Source organism: Camponotus vicinus, unplaced genomic scaffold (assembly GCF_025532165.1).
Source record: "Camponotus vicinus isolate PSW18456_S1 unplaced genomic scaffold, iyCamVici1.0 SCAF_3, whole genome shotgun sequence".
Lineage (NCBI taxonomy): Eukaryota > Metazoa > Arthropoda > Insecta > Hymenoptera > Formicidae > Camponotus > Camponotus vicinus.
In genome coordinates this window covers 17,811,903-17,828,350 of record NW_028141967.1, presented here as the reverse complement: position 1 = coordinate 17,828,350, position 16,448 = coordinate 17,811,903, and the positions used below count along the sequence as shown (strand labels likewise).

Here is a 16,448-nt window from a genome sequence, read left to right as displayed (position 1 = left end):
GTGGCCCATGATTACGTGATTACCAACAGAAATAATCTTGAGCACCGCGTGGCATCGCGATGGTATTTCGAGCAATAGTTTTTTCTTCAACATTGTATGCCGAGATATACCCGGTAAATTGAGAATGAAATCAAGAAACGGAAATTCTTACACACACATCGTGCTGGATCATCATAGGAATCGAGCGATTAATCTCTGATAACCTGCACTTTGCATGCGTCTTATTATATTTTTCATTCTCTTCATTGTGAATCCAGGAATTTATGCATGCTTATTTAAATACGTGCACAATTATGCTATCGCATTGATTTGCTAAAACCATGCAAAATGGTTAGGTAATGAGATGGGATCTATTTTTAGTAACACATTTTACTAATATTATAGTTCATTTAATTACAATTATGCTGTCATTATTGATAAATAATTCCAAGAAAATATTATATATACATATAATAAGTAACAAAATTATTATATTTTATAAAGAAATATAATATTACTATAAATATATTTAATATACGTACACATACACATATATGATATTAGCGCGAGTGCTTTAATTATTTTTTATCCAAGAATAAATAATTTTAGGAGCCTGTTTTTAATGCAGCTCGGTTCATAGGAAGTGAGGTTGAGACTGAAGATATCCTGTGTTTTTCCTAGCTTCATCATATTAAAGAAAACGATACGTGATATTTTAGGGCGCGGAAGAATTCGCTACGCGTGACATAATCACGCGGCGTTCGTTCAACCGCTATAAAGAGCGCGTTTTTATTATTATTACCGACGATTAAATAACTTAAGTACCGCGTAATTACGCTAACATACTGGCGATTTTTGTGCAATATTCCGCCTGGCCGGTCGATCAGCGTATTTTTTTTTTACAGAAATTACACGAGATCGAATCCGGCCGGCCGTTTGCATCCATGTGTGTAAAGTACATGCGAGACAAGAGACTTAATTGTCAGATGTATTCTAATGATGACGACAATTATGCGCTTTGATGCGGCCTGAACTGACGCACGCGTCGGCACGCACTCTGATCGAAGATATCGTTGCGGAAGAGAAAAGAGAGAATCGTTAAAGAAATCATTTTACGTCGGACAATTTTATCTTGCCTTGAGGACCATGTCATTTATTTATTTAATTACTTAGCACATTCCTACCCAAAGGCTAAAATAATCTCAAAATGCGAAGAGTTGTTATTGCGAAATAATTTTCATGGACATTAATTTATGTTCATTGCATTACACATAATCTATTATTAAATTACTATATATAATTAGTTAAAATACTTACTTTAAATATTTTGATAATTTCAAGATGTAAAATTATTGTTCTGATTGTATTGAATAAATTGTTTTATTTTTCAATATTACATAGTAGCTTATTTATATGCATAATTTTTGCTATAAATAATCGGTTAAATAATTATTGTAAGAAAAAATATCATTGAAGAAAATTCAAAAAGTGAATTAAATGTTCTTGTGACTATCGTTTTATCAGAAATATTTTTGCATTTATATTAGCGTTTTTGGAGTTTTAATCAATATTCTTCTTCTTATCGCGATTTTTAAATAGTCATAATTAAAAATATTACAATGTATACTGATATTACTATTCAATAATTATTTAAAAAAATATGCAATTTAATAAGAAAAGCGCGATATTATATAGTTCTTTACATAAATTTTAAAGAAGAATTTTTAAAAAGTTATTAATTAATCTAAGAAAAAATCTTTTTACAGATTCTTGGAACATCCATAGAGCATTTGAATTGGCATATATATAAGCCGTACTTTGCAAACTGTCATCGAACTCACATACTGCATAAGTAAGTATTTCAAAGTTCAATTTACGAGTAAATCTTCTTTCGCCCACAAAAACTTTTGACTTCATTTAAGTTGTTTCATTTCCACTGCAGCACTCAAGTTGCTTCTTGAAACATTGCTCCGAATGCCGTTTACTACCGTGTTCTAAATTTCGTCGAATATTCAAGCGAAACTCAGATCTACACACGTTGCTGTAATTTCGTAAATTAATGTTTTCGATACTCGAATTCTCCACATAAACAAGATAACTTAGTCATCAAATCTCAGATAATAATAAAATATAAATTGATGAGATATTATTAAATTGATAGCAAAATTTCTATAAGATTTAGACCATCGTTTACTTGCGTTTTTTTTTAAATCTATATTGATTAAAAAACGAAAATCTTTTGTGCAATCAATTTTTATTGTTTCGAGAGAAATACAGTATGGTTTTTCGAATTTATGATCAAATGTGAGGATTTTTACGTGACACATAAATTCAGAAATATAAGTCACAATATTTATGGAACGTTAAATATATATATCGAAATATTATGAATGGATAACATTAAAATAAATTTAGAAAATAATCTAAATTATATATATACAGATCAAGATATCGCACGTTTCCACAGATTTCATATTTCCTGTCGAATTATTTTACATAATATATAATTTAAAGAGAAATATATGTATAAAATTCTTATTATTCATTTTTTTATTATTATTTACTATTATTTATTTAAAAGTTATCAATTTTTATTTTTTCTTAATCTCAAGTTTCCAAAAAAGTTGAATTTATTTAAAATACTAAAATTATCTCTCAAGATCACATCAATCTATCGCTACGAAAAGATAGTTTAAAAATATATCACGATCATATGGGACAGAATATATAAGTATAAAGGAAAATCGAATGCGTATGCTGTAAATAAAAAATTAACTTCTCGAACTTCTCTATAAGTTTCTCGAGCAATGGTTCCGTATTCATTCGAGGTTTCTGTTCAAGCAAGGAAAACTCGTTTTCTGTGCGTCGAATGGTCAATCGAAAGACATGTTATCTTGACAGTAAGTTGGGAAAAAAGAGTATGCTGACATATAACGTGAGAAATACGCGGCTGCAAAAAGAAAAGACGACTTCATGATCCTACTGCTGTCGCGTCTATATCTTGCTCTCGATTATACTTCATATAACACTTGTGACACTAATGCCTAGTGTGTTGCATCATTTTATAAATGTTTATGATTAAAATCTGTCGATGATATAAAGAAATATGATAGAATCTTAAAAAAACTAGTATAAGTGATGAATAATATGATATAATAAATTTTCAATTATGAAAATAATCAAGAATGTTTGTCGAGGAAAAATTTTTATCATGTACTTTATTTGTGTGTGCTAAAAATATACTATATAGAATCTAATTTTAAAAAGTCTTGACATTTGTTTGTTATAAGAGCAATATTATTATTATCTAAAGATAACTGACGAAATTCAAAATATTATCATTTTACAAACATTCTCTTCTCTTTCTTGATTCGCGTTTCGATTTTGTTCGCATGTTTACTACCTTTATCCGCGATTCACGGATCAGAATTGAGATTGCAAGCACAAATTTAATCGTGAACTTAGCAAAGCGGTGAAGAATTAAACAGAAATGGTGATGCAGTTTGAATATCGCTCAAATCAATCAACTGTTGTAAAGGAAATTCAAATTGATATGAAGAAATTTTGAAAAATTTATCATGCAAGATAATTTCAAACGTTTTTTAGAGAAATACATACGATTACAAATATTATCCCTTTCACATACATATTTAAAAATGTAACATTTATTGCAAAAAAACTCGAAATTTTAATTAATCTTTGCAAATCACACTTTATATTTATCAAATTGCATTTGTCAAATTACATTCTGGAGAATATATACGAAAAATATAAATTATTAAAATTTAAAATAAATTATTATACGATAAATTGATGCTTTATATACATACATCATTTGAGAAATATTTAAATTTCTACATAAATATTTAAATTAATTAATTAAATTCACTTGGTATTTTTTTCAAATACAATATGAGCTTATTATAATATAATAATTACAGAGCAAAATCTTGCGATCATCGTTTTTACAATATTTCCGCGTTTATCGTGATTTGTATCCGAGATTCGCATATGCGGCATGCATTTGTTTGCTGTCCCATGTCCTGTATTTATTGTAGACGAGCCTTTACACGAATAGCGACTTGCTGCAGATTCATCAAGCGGAATGTTGTGCCGGCAATTTCTGGAAGATAAATTACGTCTGCATACGCTCCGTGGATTCCTATTTGCGATGCCGCCTTGCTACAAGATTTCGCGGTTTGCTTGCATGTATTTGCAACGTCGAAGTTCGCTTCCGATGCGAACAAATACATCCGTCGGTTATATAAATCAGTTGTACTACGTTAATTGGCAACTGTTTAACTTTTGCCTCAGTAAAAATATACCGCAACGTAATCTGATTTGATGAATCCTTGATGCGTTGTTTCTAGTGCAAATTTCTTTACAAAGATTCAACGTTAGGTTAATAATGAATTCTGTTCTAAACATATCTAGTACATATAACAATTTGCTATTTTATTACATAGTTATATATATAGTATATAAATTGATTTCTTATTGTACTCAAGTATCTTTAGTTTGCTTATCAAATTGTATTATTTTTTCGTTTTCGCGTTCTTCCTTTTTTAAAATAATTTAAACACGACGAGCATTGGATTTTCATCCTTATCCAGATTAGAGCTCGTTGAACGAAACGGATGCATCTGTTTATCCGTTTCTTAAATTACCGGAGCTCGACCGTTTGCGGAATTTATAGTGAATCACCGATAGTCGGGATGCGAATCGATTCGGATGCGAATTTCGTTTTAAACTGCGGCGCGAACGAGATCTCGGATGCTCGTATTTCCGCTTTCAAACGATCTCAACGAGCTATCGAGATGCGATAACTGAAAAAGAAGATTCTTTTTGAGTTGATAAATGGAATACAGTAAAAATGAATGTATAAAGAGATCAATGTGTGAAAAGCGGATAATAGTTATATCTTATTGTATAAAAGGAGTTTTAGCGACAATGGCCGTTTACTAAGATCTGATTATATAATTTAAAAAAATCTTTAAATTTGAATATAAAATATTTTATATGATTTAAAAAAAAAAAATATATATATATATATATATATATATATATATATATATATGTATATAAAATAATTGATATTGTTAAAGTAAATACATAACAGTATATGTGTACGATATAAAACCTAGTAGAATAAATAAAAATTAATTTTTTTTTATTAAAGACATGGTATATCCCAAAATAATGTCACTCGACGACATCTAATTTTCCGATTCTACACGTTGTGACATTGTACAAGATTACTATTGGTCCGCTCGTAAAACATCGTGAGATTTCCCATGATCCGTTCTTGCCATCGTATAAACTAAACGAGAGGGACACAGTAAAGATAAAAGCCTATGCCGCTATATCGATCTATCTTAAGACCGATCTTACTCTTCCATTGATAAACATTGATTTTCATCGCGCATAAAGACTCAAAAGTATCAAAATATGAAATGATTAAAATTGAAAAAATTGACTAAACAATTTTAATTATTTAAATAAACGATCTTTATTATTATATTTAAATTAGAAACTTAAGAATAAAATTATCCCTCCGCAATTATTACCGTTTAAAAAAAAATTAGATTTTATTATTCAATACATAATTGATGATAAGATATTGATGTTTTAAAATTATAAAATTATAAGAAATAAGAGAGAAATGATATACTTAAGCACTCATCAAACATATATAATATATTTAAAACGATAGTGCAAGATTACATCATATTCGCTCATATAACATCGAGTCCTTTATTTCGATCTCGCAGGATCTTTCGGACTCTCGACTCTCAATATAAAGCGCACAGTCATTCAGGACGATAGTTGACAGAGCGGCTTTGATATTATTATCCTTTAACGTTAGCCCGTGTCAGGCATTACGTGAACCGACGATTGCGGCGGTTCCGAACGATTAAGTAATAAACTATTTAATCTCCCATCTCTCTCTGCGCAACGTTGGATAAGAATTCCGCGCAAACAATCGGCCGGCATCAGCTGATGGGCAACGGCCTTCCACCTTGGTCCGTGGCGGCCGCATTTGCCAGACCGGGCCCGGCTCGGTCGGTCGGTCGGTTTCCCAGCGTCGACGATTGCACGCAACCGGGACCCTGTGCCGGGCCTCGGGTTCGATCGCTTAGTGTAATCCGGTCGGTATAGTGTAAGTGGTTCACCTTGATAGGGCCTCCTTTACCTCGGGGCCCTCTTCCTTTTCTTCCCCTCCGCCCTCGCCCTCGAGATCCCACCGTTGCTAGCTTCTACCATCGGATCCCGTTCCCCAACGTCTCGCCTCCCCCTCCTCTCCCCGCCACTTATTCCTTCTCCCCCTATCCCTTGTTCCCTCACTCTTCCTCTCACGCGTCCTTCTCGCATCCGGAGGGTCTCGGCAGGGCCGTGCGTTTTCTCCCCGTGACCCGAGGGCACCACGGGCTGGCCCGCCCATTTGTAGCGCCCATGTCTGCGACCAGCCGCCCGCGGAGCGATACATGATTCGTCTGCATGTGTGCGTACGTGTGGGAATGTATGAGCCGGGTATAGGCCGCAGCGATGAATAAATCCTCGAAGTTTTTGGCTAATTATATATCAATGTGTTTAGCATAGCGGTCAAATTTCAGCTCGATTAACTGTTCAGATAATAGAAAATTATCCGAAAGAAATAGTATCATGTTTAGATTTAAAATGGTAAGAATAATGATTTTTAATTATTAGAATTCTTATTTTTTTCAAGAATTATATATTTTATTAGTAAAGTCTAAGAGAGCAAAAATATTTAATTTTTGGGGAATTTATAATAATTTGTGTGCTTCTCGTACACGCACGCAAAATACACACATATGCTTTTTTTAGAACTCTAAAATTAGAAACATATATAGTGATCTTCGAAGCCTAGAATCTTCATGGTATTAAAAAATCTTAATCTTTCAAACTCTTATCTCATTGTATTTTTAGATATTTTATTTTTCAACAATTATATAAATAATATAACAATTATATAAACAATAGCCGTCTAGTTTTTCTCGAAATTTTTGACGCGTAATGGAATTTAAAAAACAAAGTCATTTGAAAAAATGTGTAATCAATTTCAGGCATCTTCATCCTTCTACCGTTAGAGAGATGATCATGCGACGTGTACGCATCCGCAAGTGGCGGAGCGTGTATGTATGTAAACGCGCATTATAAATGCATGTTCATACGTGCCGCTGTAACTTTCTCGTGCTATTGCTGTCGGAAAGAAGGAGAAAGAAAGAGAGAGAAAGAGAAAAGGAGAGCGAGAAGGGAGTAACGGAAAGAGTGAGATCGAAGATGTAAAATGTCGTGCGCACACGCCCTGCCGTAATTGCAGTTTGCGTTTCTCACGCGAGAATCTTGGACGTGATCTTCGGCTTCGTATGAAGCTGCCGCTGCAGAAGACGATAATTTCTGATGCGCGATAAAACCATTCGATTTATGTCGCGGAATTGAGACGGCGATTCCGACGGATTTTGGCAAAGGACCGAGTTCAATCTCTTTCGTAATAATATCGGAGGAACGACATTGCGATTATGCCGTCGGCGATTACGAGATTAATCTCAAATGGTGTAATTTCTGCGCGATAAAATCAAGATCGAGGCTAACATACACTAATCGCTATTTCATCATTGTTGTCCATTTTTAATTATCGATTTAATTATAGATAATCAACAATATCACTGATACGTCAATAATCTCGTGAACAACCGATCGAATCGATTGTAAATTATCGTAGTGTACGATTGTTGATGTCGATCGATGCAATCGATAGTAGCGATGAGTTGTGCAACATCAACATGCATTACTCGTATGCATTGATGAAATACACTTAAAGAGATAAAATGACATAAATTGAATATAATGATATAAATTAAACATAAAAAATTAAACATAATGGATATCAAAGATATTTCGATTAATAAACAAGTTGAATCTCGTTCAGAACAAAAATATAATGTACTCAAAAAAATACTCAAAACATTCTCTCTCAAACACTATTTTAAAAAATGTCTAAATTTATTACTAGGATAAATTTATATTCAGAATAAATTATAAAATTATAAAATTAATTATTATAAAACTATTATTATATATTATTATTTATTAATATTTTGATGAATTTCTTAATTCTTTCCTCGGTCGATCAATATCGTAACATTAGTAATTAGTTTTTCCATCGAAATAATACAAAAACCAGATATCATTATAAGTGACATATCGATGACATTTATTATTTCATCGAACACGTGTGTTGAATATAATTTAAAACGAAAATTAAAGAATAAATCTACATTTATTAAATAGTTTGATGATAAAAGTATAAATAAAAATTTATTTAAGCAATGCATTCTTTAAATATGATTCATTTTCAAAATGATGAGAAATAAAAATGTCTAAACGAATCATAATGCAAGCTTGCAATTGCTTAAATTGACTAGTTGTGGTCTCGTTAATAATTTGTTAACCAGAATTATTGACCGCGAAAACAAGATAAATGTTACATTTGTAAAAAAACAGCTTTAATAAATCAGTTATAATCGAAGACATTTATCCGTCGTATATTTCCAAAGACAGGGATCACGACACGTTATATCGATTGCAAAATAAATTTCGCGGAATACCGGAAACGGTGATTATTGATCACTTCGAAGGGCATAAGACGATCGGCTTCTTGACAAGACCGCTTGACAATAGCGAAAGAAAACATAAAACAAGGGAGCAGTTATTGCGGTAAATTACGTGTACGTGCGCGGAAGCGAGAGAAATCGATCGTTGTTATAAAAGTTTTAATCGCACCGCCGGTCGCTGACAAAAAGCATTTCCGCCGTCTTCTCTTTCGAGTTGTCGAGGTGTGCCCGATGGTGGACGTGCGGGGTCACCGCGGAGAGAGGCCAGGTTGATAGGTAGGTAAGAGTAACGCCTGGTTTGAGCCCACCGCTAAAGATTAATGGCCGCGTTTTTCGCCGCGAAAATAAATCGCCGCTTTGCAGAGACGTCGATCTGTCTATCGGCCGCGACTGATCCCGAGATCGAGCGTGTCGCCGATTGTACGCGTCGGAATTTCACTAGTTATAGTCGGTTAGCCATCTGCTTGTTTTGTTGATTGAGTCGTCAATTGTACGTGTATGTTAAATGATACAAGACGACTTGATATAGATTATTTTGTGAAACCGGTATCTGATAACTTGACGAAGTGAATTAATGTGCATGATATGTTACGTGCAACGGAATTAAAACTGATTTTAGAGAATTTTAATAAAAATTTAAATCACTGATTATTTTTGGATAAAACAATTATTTTATATTAGATTTTGTTCCTGAGAATTTAGCCCCTTTAAAAATTTTCTTTAATAGCTTTCTCTTTATATATCATAATGTATACTTCTTTGCATTAAATTATCAACTTAAATTTTCTTTAATAGCTTTCTCTTTATATATCATAATGTATACTTCTTTGCATTAAATTATCAACTTAAATTTCCACGCGATATTATATCATTCATCATCGTGGAATTTTATTAGATTGCATAGAGATGTATTAAGTTAATATTAATTGATGATTTTTTTAAGTTAAATATGATTAAAAAGAATATTCGATATATTCCACTTTATTATTTTAGTGTTTGTTAGGGACAGATACAACTGGATAATCTAAATATAACGTTATTTCGATTGCTATCGATATTGTATAGGTGAAAAAGAAAGGCGAGCAAATGGAGTTCTAAACTATTTTCGAATTAATTAGCGAAGTTCTGAAATAGCCGATAAAACCATTATACAAACAATATTTACAGAGGGCCATCCGCCCTCTTGCTTTCTCCTCCCTTTTCTCGTATTTCTTCACGCGAGTTCGCTCTGATGTGATTCTTTTTGCATGACAGTGAACGGCGCGAAAGCACGACGATAAAGAAATAATTGGTCCCCACGGGAACATGGCGGAACAGAGGTATAAATTGATTTCGATTTCATCACGTCACTGAATTCTCGCGGATAGAATCTGATTCGGAAAAACAATATGTTTTACCGAAAGGTTAGATAGCTTAAAAGAGTGATATAAAGCTTATTAAAAGTCCGTGGTTAGAATTGACAGATTAATGACTTTCTTGTGATTTTACATGATATTTTTCTATACACAAATTCAATGCTAGAAATAATTTTTTTTTTAATAATTTGCAGGAATTATAAAAATTTATTTATCATGTTATTTATTTTTTATCATTATTATGTTAATTAAACAATGTTTTCTGCTTTTTTTTACATATATATTACATTTATTTCCTCTAGAATTTTGTCAAGATTTCAAAACTTAAAATTTCTTTGAAGATTTTTATTCGAAAACAATGTATGTATTGTCGCGAAGGATTATCGCGGCGAGACCTCACCGTGTTTCATCCTTAAGAAGAAACGAGTTGGTTTGAAACGAAACGTTGCTCGTTGGATTGAATTATTTCATGCCACCGTCGTCGTCCTTCTCCGAACGGACGTATTGGAAGCCACCGATGGCAGCAAAGGAGAATGATGAGGAGGAGGAGAAGGAGAAGGAGAAACAAGGAATAAAAGAAGGATCACTGGATGGTCTATACCTCCGGCTACTGCATACGCATTTATTATAATCCACGAAATCCCGAAGAGAAGATTCCGCGGGTTATCCTCCGCGCTACGGACGGGATCGAAGCGGCTGATAGAGAGAGGAGGGGGCGAGTGGGGGCGAGAAGCCGAAGAGGAGGGTTCTCTCTCCTGATACGAAGAGAAAATATATCGTCGAAACAAAAACAAGATGAGCCTTCCTTCGTATGAGTAAAGACGGAGAGCGAAGCCGGCGAGGACGAGGAAAGGGTTGAGAAGATGAAAGAGAGGACGGGAGAGATTGGGGGGGAAAGAAGATGGCCGGGTCGAGAAGATAGCTCCCTCTCTGCGGTAACCTCAATTTTTGAGCATAACTCATGCGTGAGCGAGCCGCGTTTAAATCTTCTGTCCGAATAATAAGAGGAGCGCATTTACTTCGAGGCTACTGCAGTGACAACCTATCTGGAGCCCGTCGATGCACCACGACGAAGGGGTATAAGGATGAGAAAGGAGGAGGAGGAGGGCACGTGGAAGGGCACGTTTGGCAAGGCCGAAGGAATCGTTATTCTTTGCCGGGTTGCCAATCCGCGAGATGGTCCTTTGATTTCACCGATCTCGAAGACAGCCAGACCGGTCGTTTCGACATCGAAAAGTCGAATCTAAAGAATGCTTATATCTGGATGCTTCCCGAATGTCTATATGAGACAATTATATTTATTTTTTTATAAATCAAAATTTGTTATAAATATGTTATTGATATTTTATAATTTTATATAATTTTAATTTTAATTTTAATTTATTTAATATAATTTTATAATCAAGTAAGTTTTTCAAATTTTATTATGAATTTTATTCATAATTAAAAAAAAAATACTTATGCTAAATACTTGCAATCAAGAATGATCGATTTGGAATAAGACGAATCCTTAAATATCCGGTTTAATGCATATTTTCTTGAAACCAATTCATCTCGTTACGTTCATTGCTTTAAAACTCATGCTATTAATTATTCCACATTCCCATCTAAACATAAATGTCTTATTTACGACTCTCGCAATTTTTCAAATGTCCGTTAATGTGCTAATACTTATTAGTTTCCATATTTCATTAGCTTCCATCAGATAAAACTCGTGCAAGATTCTCGCTTTACGAGATATTAACATAATGCGTCGTGAGTACTCCATCAAGAACTGACGTCAATTAATACGAAATCATTCGCCAAGTGCTCGCATGGAAATGGATTCTGCCGGGAACTCGAATTACCAGTTCTTTTAATGGCGCGACAAAATAAGAATCAAGTTAGTTGCTCGCGTCTCGTTTATGTATATGTACATATATATTCGCTATAATAATATTATTATTCTTCCTATGACAAGACTTCTTCTGGCAAAGACAAACGTACAATGTTGGCGACTTGGTCATACATTAGTAATGTCAATGCACCCGTGCGCATATCAATGTCTTTCGGCAAAAGTGCACGTCCATGGTGCGTTGAGTAACGAGATAATCAAGCGGCCTCGATTGCACGTCCGGTTTGCGAGCTCGAGAACTTATCTCGTTACGCGCGCAAAGTATTTAAAGACGTACGAACCGCTCCTATACAACCGATCTAATTAAGATCGGAATAGAGCGTGCGGACGCAGAGCAACCATATGTATATATGTATATATTTTTAAATCCCGAGGTTCTTTAAATTTCCGTATTAAATAATACATATTCAGGAATATGCATGTATATCAATACAGTTTCGAAAATATTAAATTTAAGGGGATGGGAAAAATAGAAAATTTTTATAAATTTTTATTGTCTCTCATATATAAATTATTTTGAAATTATAATACCAAGAAGTACACAAAGTATAAAAAGTTGGAATAAATAAATAATGCTCTCCTATGAAATAAGTGCATAAATATTTAAAAATTCAAACAATTATTAATTAAAAAATATTGAAATAAAGAGATAGAAATGTCAGATATTAACAAAGAACTCGAAAATCTCGAAATTATTCATATTCATATTTTTAATTTTATTAAAAATAATATCATTATTTTTTCAATATTTTAAATGAAATATTTATAAGAGCGACATCCGTATATATGTTTACATTTACGATACGATAATTATTCAGTATGTCAAGATGTACTACTAGCAAAATGTTGCGTCACGTATCATGGGAATATAGCAAATATCGAGCTCTCTAACCCAGCGATCGAATCGAAATTAATCGACACACGAAACCGGTTACGCAATCCTATCGCCTTCCGTGAAAGTGAAGCGAATCGAGATTTACGGGGAAACCAATAACCCGTTGCTTTTTCGCATTTTTTTATCTCGATATCTTTACGCATACATAACGTGCCAATAATCGCGAATAATTACTAGTACTGACCAAGAGATTGCGTTGTCCGGTCAGATCTCTAAAAGCCAGCTCTACGCACGAAAAATATAGGCTTAGGTATTATTAAGTATTATAAATATCCCTTACCCGAATGGACTCTCAAAAAATTTGCTGTTACATTATATGATTGAAATATTTCAATGAAAATATCAGTATGACTAATTCATTATTAACTTCATAGCCGAGAATGGTCGAAATTTCTGCAAATAAAAGAATATTCTAACATAGTAGAGCTTAACGTTACATTAATACAAGCACGCTAAAGTCGTCAGCGTTCATCTCCACCATGACAGCGCGATATTTGATCACGATTTGGTACGATATCGAGGGACACGCGGCGCGGTATCGGCCTCGCTTGGTTTTCCAAAAAAAAAAAAAAACGCAACCTAAACGCGCGCGAAAGAGAAGAGAGACGGTCGACTTTTTAATTTCCCGCAAAATAGAGTTCTTCTCGCGCGCGCCAGCGCGCTCCACGCCCATCCCTTGTCCCGCGCAGTGATAAAGCAAATAGAGCCGCTGCCGTCGTGCCGCAATAAACTCCACCACCCCCTCCTCCCCCCCGCTCGTCCCCGTCCACTCCCGAAATCGCGCAATTTAAATAAATTTACATCCGTTTGTGTACGCGAATAAATTTCACTTCGTTCTTGGCGCCTCTTTCTCTTTCTCGCTTCCTCGCTTCTCCTCGCTTCGCGCCTCCCCGTCCGGCTCCTTGTCCCCTTGCTCGGCGCGCGAAAATCATTTCGGGCCAGTCCCCGTCCCTGCGGTTTCTCCTTTGCCATCGTCGATGAATAATCAAAAAGGGGCGTCTTTCGCGGCCGACCGCCGGTTGATAGCTGCTGCCCGACCGAATGTCGTGCATACAGCCGCCGATAAACGAATGCATAGTCGCTCGCGACGAATTTGTCGCAGAGTTGCATTCCTGCCTTTTGATAATTTTGATTCCCCTCCCTCTTTTGCGCGAGAGAAAAGACTAGGAGAGAGGCTTCGCTGGGATCGAAAAGCAGAGAACGCCCGATACTTTGATTCAAGATTTTAAATGGATCGTGATTAGTAGGTAATTTATGATAGGGACGGAGAAAAAATTGCGTGGTAAACGTGATAATGTTTTTTTTTCCTTCAAATCGCACGAAAAAAAAATAGCAGCATAATTGCCTGCGCCTGTTAGCTCGCTCGATCACGTCCCGATGCTTGTTTTTTGCACTTATCGCGATACTTGACACATACAAGTCACGTTTTAATTACGTACTCGTTTATTCTCGATTAGCTACGTCGGCGTGAAAAAATCTTTCGCTCGTCGTTTTAAACTAATGACTTGCACGACGATACGTAATAAAAAAGGATTTCATAGCTTGAACGTGATCTTGCGCTGTTCTATTTGCGATTCTGACGTTCCGCTGATAGGATTCTCTCGCGGGACCATTGTTCTGCGTGATGAGCTTTTTAAATTTCCTCGCAAAAAGATACGAACACGTCACAGTGTTTGTATAGGATGTCAAAAAACACATAGCAGTTATTTAAAATGTGTAATGATTTTTAAAGAATCTTTATATCTCAAGAAGCAATCTCTCTCCTCTTCTCGTCGTAATTGCGACCATTCGCTAATAGTGACGGTATACGTTGGCGCGAGAGCATGATAGATATTGAAAGGGTTAAAGAAATGTCAGTCAAGCGACTATGAATCGCGTCGCAGCCCACGACAGCTGAGATAAGAAACGTCGCGCAGCGGGAAAACCGAGGAAAGCTTCGAGAGGAAGGAGACAACGGTCGTATTCTACCTACCAGACGCATTGTCTGCCGGCATGCGTACGCCGGGCACGCGTGTGCATCCATCCACACACGCGCGTGAATACATAATACGCGCGCGAAATCAATGGCGTTCTCGGGGATGAAATACGACGCGTAGACGCGAAATAGCGTTCGCTCTTTCTGTTAACCCTATCGCGCGGGTCGCGGAGGCGCATCCGGGGCGTGTAATAAAGCCGATAATAACACCGAGCCGCGGATATTTAGTACTAGCTGTAAATCTTGGGGCAAATCGACGCCGTCACCGCCGCAGTAATGGCATTCGTCTGAATGCCATTACTGCGGCGGCAGCGAGCTACACCGCGTATTAACATGCGGTAGTTTCCTCGGGATAGAGTTGGACAGCTTGAGACTGGATTTAGAAATATACAATTTGCTTAAATTTTTTGTGATTCACCTTTTCGTGATTTATTTTTTTGCGACTTTGTACTTTCATTAGGGATAAATAATAGTTCATATTAGTAAAAAATTAAAGAGAAATCGTAGGATTTCATACACAGAAAAAAAGGACATTCTTGTTTTGAAAATATATTTATTTTTAACATGGAAATCTTGAAATGAGATTATATTGCGTTAATTAAAGAAAAATATAATTGCTTGAATAATTGCTTACTTAAATGAAGCCATTTTATATAGTTCAATCAAGAAAAATATATTCTTATGATTTAAGATTTAATTTTGAATGAAAAAGAAACAATGTTAGATAGAAAATAACATTTTTAAATCAAAGATTATAATTTTTTTAAAGTAGAATTAAATAATTATATATTCTTGAGGTGATAATTACAATATTAAAATAAGACTATAATATTGTTGAAATTTAAAATTATTAAACTCTTCTAAGAAGATTATAAATTGTTGCGTATATACGAAACGATGAATGCGTTAGTTTAAGTATATAAGTTTTGATTTGACACTTATTTTTTTTCCGTGTATGAATGATCCTTTGAAAGTGAATTAATTTGTGTCTTAAATTTGTCACATACTTTAGTTGATTTTCTGTCTCTCTTTTATAGATCACAAGGATAATATAGACGGAAAGAGAAAAAATTTAATTATAAGTATCTATTAATACAAAGAGAGGAAAGATCATTCCTTGAATAGAGCGGCAAATTAACTTGTATGTACTGGTCACGCTTCGGAAAAACGTCGTCATAGTTTCGCGGCGAACTTGTTAGATGCATATTTCAGTAAATCGAATTATGTAAACCGCACGAGAAAACTCTCGCTATCGACGACATTATTCGTTGATGCGTACGAATCTGTGGAATTTGTGTCAAAGGTACGAAGCGTTTAAAAGCACTCGACATATTTATTCCATTAGCGATACCATTCGACATTAAACATGCTTGATTTTCGTGCATTATGCAAATGACATCGTTTCGTAAACAAATAATATATATATACATTGATTCATTAAACAACAAACTATTGTCGAGCACATTGTTTCGACGCATGTTATATACAACATGTTGGCTGTCCGTTTAAACGAGCTGCCACCGTCTAATTACAAAAGGAGTAATCATCGCTTTTAGATAAGGACCGGCAAGTAGTATCGTTTCTCGGCGCTTCGAAAGTTAATGATTATCATTATCAGCAGAGAAGCCAATTTATACGACTCACGTATTCTCGCTAATCGAATCTAGTTACTGTTAATTTGTAATTTTCTTTCACGAGATCGTGATATGATATA

At 34.7% G+C, this 16,448-nt stretch overlaps 1 protein-coding gene and 1 long non-coding RNA gene across 3 annotated transcripts in view; one reads left to right on the top strand and one right to left on the bottom strand.

The window, feature by feature from the left end:
• LOC145969282 (uncharacterized) overlaps nucleotides 1-2,079 on the top strand; it is an 85,854-nt gene extending 83,775 nt beyond the window's left edge. The window contains exons 4-5 of the long non-coding RNA XR_014438002.1: nucleotides 1,746-1,831; nucleotides 1,922-2,079. This is a non-coding gene — a long non-coding RNA (uncharacterized LOC145969282). The remainder of the gene's footprint in view (nucleotides 1-1,745; nucleotides 1,832-1,921) is intronic.
• The window catches only part of LOC145969280 (uncharacterized), a 183,359-nt gene that overhangs the window by 5,994 nt on the left and 160,917 nt on the right, over nucleotides 1-16,448 (bottom strand). The window lies entirely within an intron of this gene.